Source organism: Gorilla gorilla, chromosome 15 (genome assembly GCF_029281585.2).
Source record: "Gorilla gorilla gorilla isolate KB3781 chromosome 15, NHGRI_mGorGor1-v2.1_pri, whole genome shotgun sequence".
NCBI classification, from domain to species: Eukaryota; Metazoa; Chordata; class Mammalia; order Primates; family Hominidae; genus Gorilla; species Gorilla gorilla.
In genome coordinates this window covers 94653229-94672757 of record NC_073239.2, presented here as the reverse complement: position 1 = coordinate 94672757, position 19529 = coordinate 94653229, and the positions used below count along the sequence as shown (strand labels likewise).

At 47.7% G+C, this 19529-nt stretch overlaps 1 protein-coding gene across 7 annotated transcripts in view; it reads right to left on the bottom strand.

Annotated features, from left to right (window-relative positions):
* The window catches only part of ADCK1 (aarF domain containing kinase 1), a 161724-nt gene that overhangs the window by 128655 nt on the left and 13540 nt on the right, over positions 1-19529 (bottom strand). For 4 of the 7 annotated variants that reach the window (XM_031001990.3, XM_019010237.4, XM_031001993.3 and 1 more), the window contains exon 1: positions 5838-5926. The exons of 1 other annotated variant lie outside the window; for it this stretch is intronic. The gene's annotated coding sequence lies outside the window, so the exon portion shown is untranslated. Of the gene's footprint in view, positions 1-5837; positions 5954-19529 lie in introns of those variants that run through there. 2 more of the 7 variants (XM_004055523.5, XM_019010236.4) reach the window with 2 other exon arrangements.

Here is a 19529-nt window from a genome sequence, read left to right as displayed (position 1 = left end):
GAAAAAAAAAAAAAAAGAAAAAGAAAAGCCATAAGAATAGGATTATGGGAGGAACAAGAACTCTGCTAAAATGTAGCATAGTTTCTATAATCCCTTACTGCTCAGGAGTCACGTGATCAGAGGTCACAAGATTTGTGACTTTCCTAATTGTTCCCATAGAATATATAAACATCACTATTGTAGAACCTAAGATTGGGAGGTTTTTTGAGATTTTTTTCAGACTGAGCCCCCTGGACAAGTTCTTACGTGGTCTAACTCTCAATTTCCTCTAGGGTCTCATGCCCTACCACTTTCCCCTTCACTCATTCTACTCCAAACACACTGGCCTCTGTGCCATTCCTCAAACATGCCAGGCATATTCTGACCTCCCAGAGCTTTTGCACTTGCTGTTCTCTGTCTAGAACAGAGGTTGACAAATATTTTTCTATAAAGAGCCATATAAGAGTAATTTTTGGGCCAGCACAGTGGCTCACGCCTGTCATCCCAACACTTTAGGAGGCCGAGGCAGGTGGATCACTTGAGGTTAGGGGTTTGAAACCAGCCTGGCCAACGTGGTGAAGCCCTGTCTCTACTAAAAATACAAAAATTAGCCAAGCGTGGTGGCAGGTGCCTGTAATCCCAGTTACTCGGGAGGCTGAGGCAGGAGAATCACTTGAACCCGGGTGGCGGAGGTTGCGGTGAGCCAAGATCGTGCCACTATACTCCAGCCTGGGCAACAGGGCAAGACTCTGTCTCAAAAAAAAAAAAAAAAAAAGAATGCAAAGCCAAAAATGACTCTTTTTTTTTTTTTTTTTTAATGAGACAGATTCTCACTCTTGTTGCCCAGGCTGGAGTGCAGTGGTGCAATCTCGGCTCACCACAACCTCCGCCTCCAGGGTTCCAGCGATTCTCCTGCCTCAGCCTCCCAAGTAGCTGGGATTGCAGGCATGCGCCACCACGTCCGGCTAATTTTGTATTTTTAGTAGAGACAGGGTTTCTCCATGTTGGTCAGGCTGGTCTCAAACTCCCGACCTCAGGTGATCCGCCTACCCCAGCCTCCCAAAGTGCTGGGATGACAAGCGTGAGCCACCGTGCCCAGCCTTGGCTTTGCATTCTATAACATCTCTGACGCATCTACTCAACTCTGCATTGTGGCACAAGGCAACCACAGAGGATGTATAAAGTAATAGGTGTGGCCAGAAATGACCCTCAGGCTGTCATTTGCCAAACCCTGGCCTAGCACGTAGGGGGCGCTCCAAAAGCATTTACTGAACGAATGAATCAATGAATGGACAAACTACAGCCAGTGAGGCCTGAGACCTATGCAGAGCAAGGAACAATGCAGGTCCCCAGGTGAAAACCACATGCCCTGGGCTGACAGACAATTCATCACCAACACCCCATCCCACCCCAACACCACCTCCCAGCCCCTGCCTCCCCTGAACCCCCTCTTCCTGTTACACCAGCCTCCACACCTGTCCCCTGTATGCAATGAGGCCACCCCTACCCTTGAGACCACCTCTGGGTGGGAAGTAACAGCGAAGCAGACACAACTCTCGAAACCCTGTTTTCGTGCAAATGTCCTCAGTAATAAAAGAGATGGAAATTGAAATACATAAAATAGATGATACAGGAGCCGAATGGCATCTAAAGAGACTGGAGCTAGAGTTTTCCATAAGGTGTCCCTGAGTCTTTAACATGCAAATGAGTTGCTTCCCTCGGGGTATTGTAAAAGACCCTGTCAGGCGTGAAATATGTCTGTCAATTGAAAACATCTTTCCTTATTAAACCCTTTGTTAATGAATCACCTGCCCTGTTCTGCTTACTCGCCTTTTTGACTTTCACCTGAGTCACTTCTCCTAACAGTACATACCTTACAGGGGGTCTGAGGCCACCAAAACCCTTAAACCTAATCACTAGATAATAACACTAGCAAGAACTAGCCTTTACATTAAAATAGAGCCCTTTACACTCAACTCATTAGATATTCCACACAACCCAGTGAGGAGAGACAAATATTATTACCATCCCCAGGTATAAATGAGGAAACCAAGGAGCAGAGAGGGTGAGAGATTTCTCCCAGGTGGCTCAGCTAGTAAAATGGCTAAGAGCTTGAGCAGGGCCTTCCCACTCATTCCAAGTATTCAGCCCTTCTCTTTATGACAGGTAACATCTTTGATAGGAACACCTGGACTCCTGTTCCCTAAAGTCCTTACTGCTGTTCTCAAGTAAATGCAACTGTTGCTGTGGGCAGAGACTATGATTTCTGACCCAGTGCCAGGCATGTGGGAGGCACTGTTTGGAGCCCCCAAAATCAACAGGATGTCACAAGATCAACCAATGCCTCCCACTAGAAACAAGCCATTTCAGTCTATCAAATGTTTAGGAGAGCTGCAAAGCTGACATGGCTGTTTTATTGTCAAATCAATGACAAGAATGGAATCAATCTCGCTGGACCACACGAAACACCCCAGTAGGTTATGAAAATGAAGCAACAGGAGAGTCTGGGACGTACAAATGGGAAGCTGATGGTCACACGAAATGTCCGTCCCCTTGACAGAACTAAATGGGAAACCAAGCACTTACTGTTCATCGGAGTCAGTGACTAGCTAGGCCTTTTCAGTTTCCATCCATTGGCAGCCCTCTCCCTATGCTACATTTCAGGACTAAAGGCCCGGAATCACCTCTCCCTGTTTGGTGCACAAATGAGAATTACCACAGAGAAAAGGCACTTAGGTCTCTAGTTCCATGAAAAGTGACCATGGCCTCCTCCCATTTCCTAGAGAGACTATTAGACCAATGAGCATTATTTCTTCTAGTCTGCCCCAAAACTGAAAAAAGACCCAAAAATACCCTTGGAGAGAGTGATAGGGTCTTCAGAAGAACCTGGTCCCTGATATGGATAGAAAGCACACAAAGTGGATGATACCATCATGCCTCAAGTCTGGAAAGATGCCAAAGACACCAAGTCAACAGCAAGGGACTGTGTGAAGTTGGCCTGATCAGGTTTACAGTCTGCCCTCCCTAAGATAGTAATGTAGTCCAGTGCAGGAACCAAATTGTATTTATTTATTTATTTTGAGATGAAGTCTCACTCTGTCGCCCAGGCTGGAGTGCAGTGGCGCAATCTCGGCTCACTGCAAGCTCCGCCTCCCGGGTTCCAGCCATTCTCCTGCCTCAGCCTCCCGAGTAGCTGGGACTACAGGCACCCGGCACCATGCCCAGCTAATTTTTTTGTATTTTTTTAGTAGAGATGGTGTTTCACCGTGTTAGCCAGGATGGTCTCGATCTCCTGACCTCGTGATCCGCCCGCCTTGGCTTCCCAAAGTGCTGGGATTACAGGTGTGAACCACCGCGCCCGGCTAGGAACTAAATTTTAATCAAACTCCCTTTTCTAGTGTTTGATGCCCAAGCACTTAAGGTCCTTAAATCAATGTTGAGTAAATAAAGGAATCCCGGGAGGCTGAAGCAAGAGAATTGCTGGAACCCGAGAGGCAGAGGCTGCAGTGAGCCAAGATCGTGCCACTGCACTCCAGCCTGGGCGACGGAGCAACACTCTGTCTCAAAAAATAAAAAAAGGAATCCCTGACTGATGCCAAGGTCCCAGAATAGACAACAAAAATAATTCTCACCCAGGCAAGGAATAGAAATCTTCCATTCAGTCCATCCTAGGGAAGGCAGACTGAGGGAGAATAGGGCAAAGCCAGATGCAAAGAGCAAGCAGCAGGTAAGAGAAGAGAGTGAGCTTCCAACGGGAGAGCTACAGTACCAAGCACTTATTAGCTCATTAACTCACACAACCAGATTCCGAGGTGCATGCTATTAGAGCTTCAATCTATGGATAAGGAAGCGGTGTTTTAGAAAAGGTAGAAAACTTGGCCAAGGAGCTGGTAAGTGATGGAGGCAGAACTTGAATCCATGTATGACTGCTCCCACCAAGAGAGCAAAAAGTGCACAAGAACAAGCAGCTTGCTGGGCCCTGAAATAGGCCACTGGAGTCCCTGCAACATGGAAACCTTAACCCAGGAGGCATATTTAGTGAGCTACCCTGGTGAAGAAATGGATGGCTGACCCAACTAATTTTTTTTTTTTTTTTAGACGGAGTCTTGCTCAGTCGCCCAGGCTGGAGTGCAGTGACACGATCTCGGCTCACTGCAGCCTCCGTCTCCCGGGTTCAAGCTGTTCTCCTCCTCAGCCTCCCAAGTAGCTGGGACTACAGGCACACACCACTACGCCCAGGTAATTTTTTTGTATTTTTGGTAGAGATGGGGTTTCACCATGTTGGCCAGGCTGGCATTGAACTCCTGACCTCAAGTGATTCGCCCACCTCAGCCTCCCAAAGTGCTGGGATGACAGGCGTGAGCCACCGCACCCGGCCCCAACTAATATTCTTATAGGTCCTTTGTCTGACAAGAAAATGACTGCATATCAGAAAGTAAGAATATGCACACTCTCCTAGTACAGATCAAATCGCACATCCCTGAGGCCAGTTGAGAAATGGCCAAGCAAAGAATGACCCAATAAGGTAGAATATGATGTAACCAGGAAAAATGACAAGTATAGACTACATTAAAATCTGTATATAAGTTAATATGGAGGGAGTTAACAGTGTACAAAGTAATATGCACATATTTACAATCACCAAAAAAGTAAAACTGGCAAATAAAGACAGAAAGACCCGTAACCAGGTGTGAAGAGACAGTGCTTTAAGTTCACAGGATTTTTTTTCCTATAAAGCAGTGGTACTCAACGTTATGGTCCCCAGACCAACAGCAACTGCATCACTTGGGTGCATGTTAGAAACGCCAATTCTTGGTCCTCATACCAGACTTACAGAATCAGAAACTTTGGGGATGGGGTCCAGTACTGTGTGTTGTTACAAGCTCTCCAGGTGACTCTGGTGCATGCTAAAGTTTGAGAACCACTGTAGTAAGAAAATTGTTTTATTTATTTTCCTTTTTTTCTTTTAATACAGACGGGAGTCTCACTATGTTGCCCAGCCTGGTGTTGAACTCCTGCCCTCAAGCAATCCTCCCATCTTGGCCTCCCAAAGTGCTGGGATTACAGGCATCAGCCACCACACCCAGCCCCAAGAAAATTATTAAATAAAACATATGAAGCCACAGATAAAGTCTAATTCACTTCAACTCTGCAAATATTTCTTGAGCACCCACTAAGTGCCAAGTATCATGGAGGTAATCAATAAATACTTGTTGAATGACTTTCTTGTTAGTAGAAAGTAAATGCCACTTAACCCTGGGAGAGGGCTGTTCTAGGTGTCTTTTCTAAAGGTTGCTCTCCACACACACTGGCTGCTGTTAACACATATCTACTGTGTGATCTGGAAGCCCAGGGCCCTGCAAGATGCTGGAGATAAGCAGCGGTCTGGGGCACGTTCGCAAGACCGGGTGGAGGGCCAGGAGCGCCCCCTGCTCTTGCCCAGACCACGCTCCAGCTCCAGCTGCTTCTGCCTCGGAACTCACAGGGCCACCAGAGGGTGAAGGCGTCTGGGTGAGCCACCTCCAGCCCTCCTCCAGCTCTGCCCACTCGGGTGCCTGCAAGACTGTGCCACTGAAGTGGACAGGCCACATGAAAGCCCACTGGTGTGCCAAACTGGAGAAGTCACTGCAGGGAGGCGGGGCAATGCGAGTCACCCGAGCCACGTGGCCGCGCGCCGGGCCCAGGTGACAAGGTCATGGGGCTGTCCCTCCCGGCGCCCAGGGCGGCTGCACAACCGGAGCAGAGGCCGACTCCCGGCGTGTCCATGCCGGTTCCCTCGCGCTCCAGGCGCGGTGCGGCCCTGCCAGGCTGGTCGGCCCGAGCTCTGCGCCGGCCTCCGGCGAGCTGCCCCTACTCACCCCGAGGGAAGCAGAGCCGCGGCACCCGGCTTCCGGCCGCAACCCGGTAGCGGGGAATTAGCTGGGAACCGTGCGGGTACAGCCACCTGACTGCGCTTGGTGAAGCCGAGGCGCGCGCGGCCTGCCGGGACTTGTAGTTCCTGGTTCCCCACGCCGCGATCCCGCGGGCAGCACTGTGGAGGCACAGGGGTCTCGGGCTTACTCCGTCAGGTGGCCTTGTTGCTTTGCCAGGGCGACGGACGTGGAATCTTACTGAAATATTTTCTTCAAGACATTCTAACTAGGTCCCAGGTTCGTGTTTAATGAAAGATGAAGTGGATTTGTAGATTTTTTTTTTTTTTTTTTTGAGACTGAGTCTCGCTCTGTCGCCCAAGCAGTACAGCTAATTTTTGTATTTTTTTTAGAGATGGGGTTTCACCATGTTGGCCAGGCCGGTCTCGAACTCCTGACCTCAAATGATCCGCCCGCCCAAAGTGCTGGGATTACAAGAGTGAGCCACCGCGCCCGGCCTTGTAGATTTTATTCATTCATTCATTCATTCATTCATTTTGAGACAGAGTCTCACTGTCGCCCAAGCTGGAGTGCAGTGGCGCCATCTCTCCTCACTGCAACCTCCGCCTCCCGAGTTCAAGTGATTCTCCTGCCTCAGCCTCCTGAGTAGCTGGGATTATACGCGTGTGCCACCACGCCCTGCTAATTTTTTGTATTTTTAGGAGAGACGGGGTTTCGCCATTTTGCCCAGGCTGGTCTTGAACTCCTGAACTCGGGCAATCCACCCGCCTCGACTTCCCAAAGTGCTGGGATTACAAGCCTGAGCCACCTCACCGGGCCATAGATTTTAAATAAGATATTGGAACTAGTAGGCGAAGAAGAAATTTACTGACAATTAATGTATGCTGGCGGGGCGGTGGCTCACGCCTGTAATCCCAGCAGGCCAAGGCTAGCAGATCACCTGAGGTCGGGAGTTTGAGACCAACCTGACCAACATGGAGAAACCCCGTCTCTACTAATAATAGCAAAAATTAGCCAGGCCTAGTGGTGCATGCCTGTAATCCCAACTACTCAGGAGGCTGAGGCACTAGAAACCCGGGAGGCAGAAGTTGCGGTGAGCCGAGGTCACGCCATTGCACTCCAGCCTAGGCAACAACAGCGAAACTCCGTCTCAAAAATAATAATAATAATGCTGGCTGGGCAGGACGCAGTAGCTCACACCTGTAATCCCAGCACTTTGGGAGGCTGAGGCGGGCAGATCACCTGAGGCTAGGGGTTGGAGACCAGCCAGGCCGACATAGTGAAACCCCGTTTCTACTAAAAATAGAAAAATTAAGCCAGGTGCGGTGGCTCATTCCTGTAATCCCAGCACTTTGGGAGGCCAAGGTGGGAGGACCACTTGAGGCCGGGAATTTGAGACCAGCCTGGCCAACATAGTGAAACCTGTCTCTACTAAAAATACAAAAATTAGCCTGGTGTGGTGGTGCACGTCTGGAATTTCAGCTACTCAGGAAGCTGAGGCAGGAGAATTGCTTGAACCCGGGAGGCGGAGGTTGCAGTGAGCTGAGATCATGCCACTGCACTCCAGCCTGGGCAACAGAGTGAGACTCTGTCTCCAAAAAGAAAAAAAAGAAAAAGAAAAATTAGCCCAGCATAGTGGCGGGCACCTGTTATCCCAACTACTCGGGAGGCTGAGGTGGGAGAATTGCTTGAACCGGGGAGGTGGAGGTTGCAGTGAGCTGAGATTGGGCCACTGAACTCCAGCCTGGGCAACAGAGCAAGACTCGTCTCAAAATAAATAAATATAATATGCTAGCTCATTTTAGTTATCTTTGGCCCTTATTCATTCATTCACTGATCTCCATTATCAAATGTTGACTTATAAGATGCACTTTGAAGACATGTATCAAAAACATTTCTCTTTTTTTTTTGAGACAGGGTCTGGCTGTGTTGCCCAAGCTGGAGCGTGGAGGCTCCATCACTGTAGCCTCAACCTCCTGTCCTCAAGGTACCCTCCTGCCTCAGTCTGTGGAGTAGCTGGGACTACAAGCACATACTGCCACGCCTGGCTAAATTTTTTAAATTTTTTCTCAAGAAAAGCTGGGGGGTGTGGTCTCACTATATTGCCCAGGCTGGTCTCGAATTTCTGTGCCAAGCCATCCTCTGGCCTTGGCCTCCCAAAGTGCTGGGATTACAGGTGTGAGCCACCACGCCAGGCCTCAGACATTTGTTTATTCTATAAACGTCTCTTGAGCTATTTTTTTCATGGGGGAATTAATCTATCAGTCCAATGCAATTCCAATCAAATTTCCAACATAATTTTTTCTGGACCTTGACAAACTAATCAAAAGTGTATATGAAAAAACAAAGGGCAGCGCAGTGGCTCGTGCCTGTAATCCCAGCACTTTGGGAGGCTAAGGCAGGTGGATCAGTTGAGGTCAGGAGTTCATCACCAGCCTGGCCAACATGGTAAAACCCCATCTCTACTAAAATACAAAAATTAGCCAGGCATGGTGGTGCACACCTGTAATCCCAGCTACTCAGAAGGCTGTGGCAAGAGAATCCTTGAACCCGGGAGACAAATGTTGCAGTGAGCCAAGATCATACCACTGAATTCCAGCCTGGGTGACAGAGCGAGACTTCGTCTCAAAAAAAAAACAAAAAACAAAAAACAAAACAAAAAAAAACACCACTTTAAGGCAAAGCATAGCCAAAACACTCTTGAAGAAGAAAAATGTGTTTCAAGGATGCACCCTTCCATGTCAACATGTATTATAAAGCTATACAAATTAAGACCATGTGATATTGGAATAGGGAAAGGCAGAGGGGGAAATGGAACCACCTACAGAGCCCAGAAACATGCAGGCATCTATGAAATGAGGTATGGCTGGAATTATAGTTCAGTGAGGGAAGATAGAGTATTCAGTACATGGGCTGGAACAACCAGTTACCTGTTGGATCCCCTATGCAAAAACTAATTCAAGGTTGGTTAAAGACTTACAGGGGAAATTAAAGCATTTTAAAATTACAACTTTTTTTTTCTTCTTACTATCGTTCCCCAAAATTATAACTTTTACAAGAAAAGAAAACATCCTTATGATCTCATGGTAGGGTTTATTAAGTGCCATAATCACAAACTGTAAATAAAACTTTGATAAATTTAAACTATATTAAGTTTAAGCACTTGTCTTTATTGAAAGGCAGCATAGACTGAGCACAGTGGCTTATCCCTGTAACCACGACAGTTTGGGAGGCCAAGGCAGGAGAATCGCTTGAAGCCGGGAGTTAGAGACCAGCCTGAGCAACATAGCCAGACCCTATGAGACTACAGAAAAATTAAAAATTAGCTGGGCATGGTGGCGCATGCCTGTAGTCCCAGCTACTCTGGAGGCCAGGGAGGGAGGATCTTGAGCCCAGGAGTTCAAGGCTGCAGTGAGCTTTGATGGGTCTTGCCACTGCACTCCAGCTGGGCAACAGAGAGAGAGCTAAACCCGGTCACTAAAAAAGAAAAAAAAAGATAATTGCAGCACAGAGGTAGCAGTAGTATAGAGTTAAATAACACAGCCCCCACCATCTAAAGTTTGCAATGTATAGGCATTAAGATAAGAAGATTAATAACTTCCAAATAATGTGAGAAGTGTTAAGATTGAGGTATGAACAAAGTGGCTTAGGAACAGAAAAAAGGTAGCATTAGGCCAGGCGCAGTGGCTCACACCTGTAATCCCAGCACTTAGGGAGGCCAAGGCAGGCAGATCACTTGAGGTCAGGAATTCCAGCCCAGCCTGGCCAACATGGTGAAACCTCGTCTCTACTAAAAATACAAAACTTAGCTGGGAGTGGTGTCACACGCCTGTAGTCCCAGCTGCTCGAGAGGCTAAGGCAGGATACTCGCTTGAACCTAGGAGGCAGAGGTTGCAGTGAGCCGAGATCATGCCACTGCACTTCAGCCTGGGTGACAGAGCAAGACTCCATCTCAAAAAATAATAATAAATTAAAAATAAAATAATAATAAGGGCCAGGCACAGTGGCTCATGCCTAAAATCCCAGCTACTCAGGAGGCTCACGTGGGAAGATAGCTTGAGCCCAGAAGGTCAAGGGTACAGTGAGCCATGATTGCACCACCACCGCATTCCAGCCTGGGTGACAGAGAAAAACCCAGTCTAAAAAAAAAAAATCACCTGGAGAGCTTTAAAAGTCTTCCTGGGCCATAGCTGGCACTAGCACCCCTTCAACTACTGGGAATGGGACTGAGTCATAGGTATTTTGTAGAGCTCCCTGTAGGATTTCAATGCACAGCTGAGGTTAAAAACCCCTGATTTAGAGTCAAAGAATCTTGTTTGAACTGGGTGACTCACAGCAGGTTTTCTAATGTTGGCAGAGCTTTAGTTTCTGTCTTGATAAAATGGAGTTAATACTATTGTCAGTCCTACCTACCTCAAAGGGCTTGTGAGGATCAAGTGCGATGGTGCAAGTGCTTTGGAAACTGAATGTTGCTGTTCAGAGGAGTGTCATGACACTGAGAAGAAAATCCAAACTCTTTGCCTGATGTGGGGAAAAGCAAGAGAGATCAGATTGTCACTGTGTCTGTGTAGAAAGAAATAGACATGGGAGACTCCATTTTGTTATGTACTAAGAAAAATTCTTCTGCCTTGAGATTCTGTGACCTTACCCCCAACCCCGTGCTCTCTGAAACATGTGCTGTGTCAAACTCAGGGTTAAATGGATTAAGGGCGGTGCAAGATGTGCTTTGTTAAACAGATGCTTGAAGGCAGCATGCTCCTTAAGAGTCATCACCACTCCCTAATCTCAAGTACCCAGGGACACAAAAACTGCCGAAGGCCGCAGGGACCTCTGCCTAGGAAAGCCAGGTATTGTCCAAGGTTTCTCCCCATGTGATAGTCTGAAATATGGCCTCGTGGGAAGGGAAAGACCTGACCGGCCCCCAGGCTGACACCCGTAAAGGGTCTGTGCTGAGGAGGATTAGTATAAGAGGAAGGCATGCCTCTTGCAGTTGAGACAAGAGGAAGGCATCTGTCTCCTGCCCGTCCCTGGGCAATGGAATGTCTCAGTATAAAACCCGATTGTACGTTCCATCTACTGAGATAGGAAAAAACCGCCTTAGGGCTAGAGGTGGGACATGCGGACAGCAATACTGCTTTGTAAAGCATTGAGATGTTTATGTGTATGCATATCTAAAAGCAGAGCACTTAATCCTTTACCTTGTCTATGATGCAAAGACCTTTGTTCACGTGTTTGTCTGCTGACCCTCTCCCCACTATTGTCTTGTGACCCTGACACATCCCCCTCTCGGAGAAACACCCACGAATGATCAATAAATACTAAGGGAACTCAGAGGCTGGCGGGATCCTCCATATGCTGAACGCTGGTCCCCCGGGTCCCCTTATTTCTTTCTCTATACTTTGTCTCTGTGTCTTTTTCTTTTCCAAGTCTCTCTTTCCACCTTACGAGAAACACCCACAGGTGTGGAGGGGCAACCCACCCCTTAAGCCTGACCCTCCTGGCTCCCCAGAGGCTGGCTCCACTCCCTCTCTCCAGCCTCATTTCCCACCCCTCTCTTCCCTGGCTCACTCCACCCGAACCGCATCAGCTTCCTTTCTGTTCTCAATCTGCCAAGCTGGCTGCTATCTGGGCAGCCGTTACACTTGCTATTCCCCCATATCTTCAATGGTCTGCTCCATCCTGGCAATTTGTTCTCTGTGCTAATGTTACCCTCCAGAGAGGTCATCCCCAATTACCCCTATCTCCCCACTCACCCCCACATTCCCTGAGACACACTCTACCTCCTTACACTGTTTTATTTATAAAATTTATTTAAAATCACTTATCAATACTTGAATTTTGTGGGGAGGGGGCAGTTTGGTACAGATGTTCTTTATCTTGGTGGACCTTATGTCCGAATATAAATGATCAAAGCTCAGATCATTTCTTCTTCGTGTCTTCCCATGTTACAACAGTGGTACAGGCTTAATGTGAAGAATCAAACTTGCTTTGTTGTTGTTGTTGTTGCTTTGTTGTTGTTGTTGTTATTGTTGTTTTTGAGACCGAGTCTCATTCTATCACCCAGGCTGGAGTGCAATGGCACCATCTCGGCTCACTGCAACCTCTGCCTCCCCGGTTCAAGCGATTCTCCTGCCTCAGCCTCTGAAGTAGCTGGGATCACAGACACCTGCCACCACGCCCGCCTAATTTTTTGTATTTTTAGTAGAGACAGGGTTTCGCCATGTTGGCCAGGCTGGTCTCAAACTCCTGGCCTCAAATGATCCACCCACTTTAGCCTCCCAAAGTGATGGGATTACAGACATGAGCCACCACAGCCAGCTTATGATGTGAAGAGTCAGACTTGTATTTTCGTTTTTTTTTTTTTTTTTTTTTGGAGATGGAGTCTCAGTCTGTTGCCCAGGCTGGAGTGCATCGGCACAAACTCGGCTCACTGCAACTTCCGCCTCCCAAGTTCAAGTAATTCCCCTGCCTCAGCCTCCCGAGTAACTGGGATTACAGGCATGCACCACCATGCCTGGCTAATTTTTGTATTTTAGTCGAGACGGGGTTTCACCATGTTGGCCAGGCTGGTCTCAAACTCCTGACCTCAGGTGATCCGCCCGCCTCAGCCTCTCAAAGTGCTGGGATTACAGGTGTGAGCCACAGTGCCCAGCCTGAGAACAAGGATTTATCTGCCTCTGACTGCTGAGGAATCCCAGAAAAGGCACATCACCTAAGCCCTTCAGAGTTCTTATCTGTTATAGGGAAAGGAAAAATTCCATGTGAAAAACAGCTGATAAGGCCAGGAGCCATGGCTCATGCCTGTAATCCCAGCACTTTGGGAGGCAGAGGTAGAAGGTTAGCTTGAGCTTAGGAGTTTGAGACCAGCCTGGGCAACATAGGTGAGACCTTGTCTCCACTAAAAAAAAAAATTAAAAGAAAAAAATGTTTAAAAGAACAACTGATATATTTCAATAAGGGTAAAAAGTATGGTTGGTTTGTTTGTTTTTTGAGATAGGGTCTTATTGTATTGCCCAGGCTAGAATGCAGTGGCGCAATCATGCCACACTCACTACAGCCTTGACCTCCCAGGCTCAAGTAATCCTCCCACCTCAGCCTCCCAAGTAGCTGGGACTACAGGCGTGGTGCATCATGCCCAAATAATTTTTGTATTTTTTTGCAGAGACAGCATCTCCCTATGTTGCCTAGACTGATCTCGAACCCCTGTGCTCAAGCCATCCTCCCTACTCAGCCTCCCAAAGTGCAGGCATGAGATGGAGTCTCGCTTTGTCATCCAGGCTGGAGTGCAGTGTGTGATGTCGGCTCACTGCAACCTCCACCTCCCAGGTTCAAGCATTTCTCCTGCCTCAGCCTCCCAAGTAGCTGGGACTATAGGCACACACCACCACACCTGACCTCAATCACAGCCACGTGAATTCTTTTTTTTTTTTTTTCTTTTAGATGTGGTCTCTGTCGCCCAGGCTGGAGTAGTGCAATGGCACAATCTTGGTTCACTGCAACCTCCATCTCCCTGGCTCAAGAGATCCTCCCACCTCAGCCTCCCAAGTAGCTAGGACCACATACACACACCACAATGCCCAGCTAATTTTTTTTTTTTTTTTTTTTGTATTTTTGATAGAGATGGTATTTCGTCAAGTTTCCCAGGTGGGTCTCAAACTCCCGAGCTCAATCCACCTGCCTTGGCCTCCCTAAGTGCTGGGATTACAGGCATAAGCCACCTTGCCCAGCCAACCACATGAATTCTTTTTTTTTTTTTTTTTTTTTGAGATGGAGTCGCGCTTTGTCATCCAGGCTGGAGTGCAGTGTGCAATGTCGGCTCACTGCAACCTCCACTTCCCAGGTTCAAGCGTTTCTCCTGCCACAACCTCCCAAGTAGCTGGGACTACAGGCACATACCACCACGCCTGGCTAATTTTTGTACTTTTAGTGGAGACAGGATTTCACCATGTTGGCCAGGCTAGTCTCAAACTCCTGACCTCAAGTGATCTGCTCACCTTGGCCTCCCAAAGTGCTGGGATTACAGACATGAGCCACCACACCCAGCCAAACCATGTGAATTCTTAACCAGAATTCTAAACTAATTGGGGAGGTAGAATATATATATATACACACACACATACATGCATATATATATATACATACATGCATATACATACACACACACACACACACATTTGTTTACATCATATATATATATATATATATATACGCACACACCCCACATGTATACTGTTATTTATCAAGCACTCATTATTGGCAGATGCTAGTCTAAGTGCTTTAAATATATCTTCTTATATAATCCTCATGAGATATGAGATAGACATCATTATTATCCTCATTTTACAGTTGAGCAAAATAAGGTGGAGGGTTAAATAACTTGTCCAAGACCATTCTGTAAGGATAGGGCTGGGATTCAGCCCCATGAGCCTGACTCCAGAGCCCACACTCTGAAATGGGCAGCCTACTCTGATCATAGATATATTTAGAGAAAGAATCATTTGAGGCAAATGTCTGGGGCCAAAGTAAACTACACCCTGAGGTCTTAACAGGAAATAGGTCAAGTGGCTCAGTAGTAATCCTTTATTACCAACCATTAATTGACTACAGCTCAAAACTAAGAAGCAGTATGGACTGGAATTTAGGCAAGCTGGCTTCCAGTCCTGCCCATGCCACGAATTAGCAACTGACCTTGGACCAGTCCTTTCCCCTTCCTGGGCCTCAGGATCCTCTTTATAAAGTAAACGAATTTTACAGGTAGAGCTCTAAGGGCACTTCCCACTCTCACATTCCATGATTCTTTGAGCCTGTAAACAATGTCCCACTTCCTATAGAGTATGTCTCCACTCACCAAAAAAATGACACTGGGCCAGGTGTGGTGACTCACACTTGTAATCTTAGCACTTCGGGAGGCCAAGGAGGGTGGATCACTTGAGGCCAGGAGTTTGAGACCAGCCTGGGCAACATAGCAAAACCCCGTCTCTACTAAAAATACAAAAATTAGCTGGGTGTGGTGGTGCACTTATGTAGTCCCAGCTACTCAGGAGGCTGAGGGAGGAGAATCGCTTGAACCCGGCAGGCAAAGGTTTCAGTGAGCTGAGACTGCATCACCGCACTCCAGCTTGGGCAACAGAGAGAGACTCCATCTCAAAAAAAAAAAAAGACACTGCTGTGGATGGCACAGGTGAGTCAGCCCCTGTGCTGAATACTCTCTATATCTTCCCAGGTGTTCTCTCCACCCTTCCTTCCTGCCCTGTGCCCCAGGAGGCTGACCTGCAAGAGCTGCATCTCTAGGCTCCCCTACTCTCTGTCTTCTAGCTGGGTTTGGCCAGTGGTAGCATGAGCAGGAGATGAGAAGGCAGAGGAGGGAGAGACCTGGATGTCTGTATATATACACACTCACACACCAGCTGCTGCTGCCCTTTCTGCTGGTGTTCGGGCAGTGGCTGGGTTTCCCTCCTGTCACAGCTCCTGTCTGGATGCTTCTGCCATACCCCCAGCTGTCACTGGGCTTCAGGAACACCATTCTCACACCATGTCCCTTTAAACCTAGGGGTGGTGATGGCTTCCTGCTGCTGCCAGGACCCGGTAGCTTCCCCATTGCTTGTTGGTTCCTTTAACTGCCCATAACTCTGCTAAGTAGTCCATTCATTGAATGTTCTGTTCTGCATGTAAACCCCTGAATGTGCCATCTGTTTCCCATAGGATCCTTACTGCTACAGCCCCAGGAGGGATGGCTTTCCTCCTTGTCCTTGCTACCATGACACTGGAAATTCCTTCATGTGTCATGAGCCAAAACAGGAAACCTAGAACTCCTTTAAGCATCCTATAGGCATCCCCACCAAGCCCTACCACTAGCAGAGGACCTAGAAATAAGCACTTTCAGGGCAAGAGAGCGGGAGTCTCCAACACCAATGTTTTATCAGCCAGAAGTCTAGAAAAACTTTTGAGAGAGGAAAACATGGAGTCAGTCTGGGCACAGTAGCTCACAATCCCAGCATTTTGGGAAGGGATTACAAGCCTCAGCCACTGTGCCCAGACTGACTCCAGCAGGAGAATTGCTTGAGCCCAGAAGTTCAAGACCAGCCTGGGCAACATGGTGAGAGCCCGTCTCATTAAAAAATACAACAAGATTAACCATGTGTGGTGGCACACACCTGTAGTCCCAGCTACTTGGGAGGCTGAGGCAGAAGAATTGTTTGAGCCCACGAGGTTGAAGCTGCAGTGAGCCAAGATTGCACCGCTGCACTCCGGCCTGAGTGACAGAGTGAGACCGTGTCTCAAAAAAAAAAAAAAAAAATGGACTCACACACAAAGACCTGGGTTTGAATTCTGACTCAGCCACATACTGACTGAGACTACCTTCACCTTAGATTCTTCATCTATAAATTGGGAATAATTATATCTGCCTCTCAAGTTTGCTGCAAGGATTGAATAAGACAACCTACGTGAGCACTTAGCACAGTGCCTGGCACATACTAAATAGATGCCCAGTAAATGTTAATTCCCTTCCTATTAGGCAACTGGGAAGCCATGAAAGCAATTGGATGAGGTAAAGTGGCTTCCCCAGAAATACCATACCACCTCCTGCAGTTTTCCAGTGGAAGAGCCAGGCACTGGTATGGCAGTGAACCAAGGCGGAAAGAAAAGAACAACTCATCAGAAACCAGCCTTTTGTCAGAAAAAAAAAAAAATGCTCAAACCCAACTGCAGTGAGCAATTAGGGAACAATAGCTAAATACTTTCTATAATTAGAGAGAGAGGAACCATCGCAAGCGATCCAAGTGCCTTTGTCTGCACTGACCCTCTGCACCCAAAGAAGATCTTGGCCCACGTGAGACGGATCCTGGGGATCTTGGCATCTTTTTTAGTTTTTTTGAGAAATTAAATCTCACATCACCCTTCTGTTGCCAAGAAAGGAGATCAGGAAGCGGTGATGACCCTATCATCAGAAAAGAAAGGCAAATGAAGATGTGACACATGCCAAGGGGGAATTCAATACTGAAAGAGGAGGGGTCTTGCAATCTGCCCCGAGAGCTACTAACCTGATGATGGCACAGGGAATGGGTTGGCCTCTCTGCAGGAGGAAGAGGCAAATCGTCTTTGGCATCCACGTTTTTTGCCAACATCTGAGGAGAAGCAAATTCTTACTTTTTTTTTTTTTTTTTTTTTGGAGATGGAGTCTCATTCTGTCACCCAGGCTGAAAGTGCAGTGGCCTGATCTCGGCTCACTGCAACCTCTGCCTCCTGGGCTCAAGAGATTCTCCTGCCTCAGCCTCTGTCTCTAAATAAATAAATAAATATAGGAGATAGCCAAGAAGTAGGCACCAAGATCTGGCAAAATTCGTGAAGGTGATACCTGAATGACTAAACTTTGGAAAACATTGCCAAGCTCAAATATGCTGTGACAGTCATACTCAAATAGGGTGATCTTTGTCCCCCAGGGGATCTTTGGCAATGTCTGGAGACATTTGTGATTGTCATGACTTGGGAGATGCTACTGGCATCTAGTGGGCAGAGGTCAAGTGTGTTGTTGGACATCTTACAATGCACAGAACTGGCCTTCACAACAAAGAACTGTCCAGTTCCAAATGTCAGCAGTGTCACTGTGGAGAAACCCTGGTCAATCTATCAGGTGAAGTCCGAACCCAGACTTGCCATGAACATGACCTCCTTCCGGCTGGCCCCTCACCTATTCCATGCTGTCTGCCTCCTTGCTCCTTTGCTGGCCCTCCCCCTGCTCCCTTCCGTCTACTGCACACTCCAAATCTTGCCCAGCCTTTAAGGTCAACTCTGTGACTTTATTTTTTTTATTTCATTTTTTTATTTTTTTTGAGACGGAGTCTTGCTCTGTCACCCAGGCTGGAGCGCAGTGGCGCGATCTCGGCTCACTGCAAGCTCCACCTCCCAGGTTCACACCATTCTCCTGCCTCAGCCTCCTGAGTAGCTGGGACTACAGGCGCCCGCCACCCCGCCGGCTAATTTTTTTTTGTATTTTTAGTAGAGACGGGGTTTCACCGTGTTAGCCAGGATGGTCTCGATCTCCTGACCTTGTGATCCACCCATCTCGGCCTCCCAAAGTGCTGGGATTACAGGCGTGAGCCACCACGCCCGGCCGAACTCTGTGACTTTCTTCTAGTCACTCTAGCACACACTGATCTTGCATTGGTCAAAGCCTTTTTTTTTTTTTTTTTTTTTTTTTGAGATGGAGTCTCGCTCTGTCACCCAGGCTGGAGTGCAGTGGCACAATCTTGGCTCACTGCAGCCTCCGCCTCCCAGATTCAAGCAATTCTCCTGCCTCAGCCTCCTGAGCAGCTGGGCTTACAGGCACCCACCACCACATCCAGCTAATTTTTGTATTTTTAGTAGAGACGGGGTTTCACCATGTTGGTCAGGCTGGTCTCAAACTCCTGACCTCGTGATCTGCTGCTGCCTCAGCCTCCCAAAGTGCTGGGATTACAGACATGAGCCACCGTGCCCAGCCAAAACCTTTTTTATTACTCAGCCATGACTACAGGCCTGGTTTTTTTTCTTTTGTTTTTTTTTTTTTTTTAGACGGAGTCTCTTATTACCCAGGCTGGAGTGCTGGAATGCAGTGGCGCAATCTCAGTTCACTGCAACCTCCACCTCCTGGGTTCAAGTGATTCTTGTGCCTCAGCCTCCATAGTAGCTAGGATTACCAGCGTGCACCACCACACTCAGCTAATTTTTGTATTTTTTAGTAGAGACAGGGTTTCACCAGGCTGGTCTTGAACTCCTGGCCTCAAGTGATCTGCCCACCTCAGCCTCCCAAAGTGCTGAGATTACAGGCATGAGCCACCATGCCTACACTGCTGCTTTTTTTTTTTTTTTTTTGAGATGGAGTCTCACTCGTTCGCCCAGGCTGGACTGCAGTGGCACTATCCCGGCTCACTGCAAGCTCCGCCTCCTGGATTCATGCCATTCTCCTGCCTCAGCCTCCCGAGTAGCTGGGATTACAGGCGCCCACCACCACACCCGGCTAATTTTTTGTATTTTTAGTAGAGACGGGGGTTTCACCGTGTTAGCCAGGATGGTCTCGATCTCCTGACCTCGTGATCCGCCCGCCTCGGCCTCCCAAAGTGCTGGGATTACAGGCATGAGCCACCGTGCCTGGCCCACTGCTGCTTTTTTAACTGTAGGTTCTTAGAGCAGGATTCTGTTGGGTTTTTGTTTGTTTGTTTTTGGGTTTCTTTTTTGAAACAGAGTCTCACTGTTTCCCTGGCTGGAGTGCAGTGGCACAATCATGGCTTACTGCAGCCTCGACCTTCCAGGCTCAAGAGGTCCTCCAGCCGCAGCCTCCCAAGTAACTGGTACTACAGGCCAGCATCACCACACCCAGCTAATTTTCTTTTTGTAGAAATGGAATCTCCCAATGTTGTTCGGGCTGGTCTTGAACTCCTAGGCTCCAGTGATCCTCCCACCTCAGGAGTACTGATTATAGGCATGAGCCACTGCGCCCAGCCAGTTCTGGTTGGTTGACCCCTGGGGGGCTTCCTAGGGATCATGAACTCCTCAAAATTGTATGTATTTGTTTAGATATATGTATCTTTCTAAGCATAGAATCATAGCAGCCAAATAAACGTTCGAAGGGGTCAATGAATAGTAAAACTCAGTCCTATATGTCAACAACTTTCACATTCATTTATTATGCAGCTAGTACCT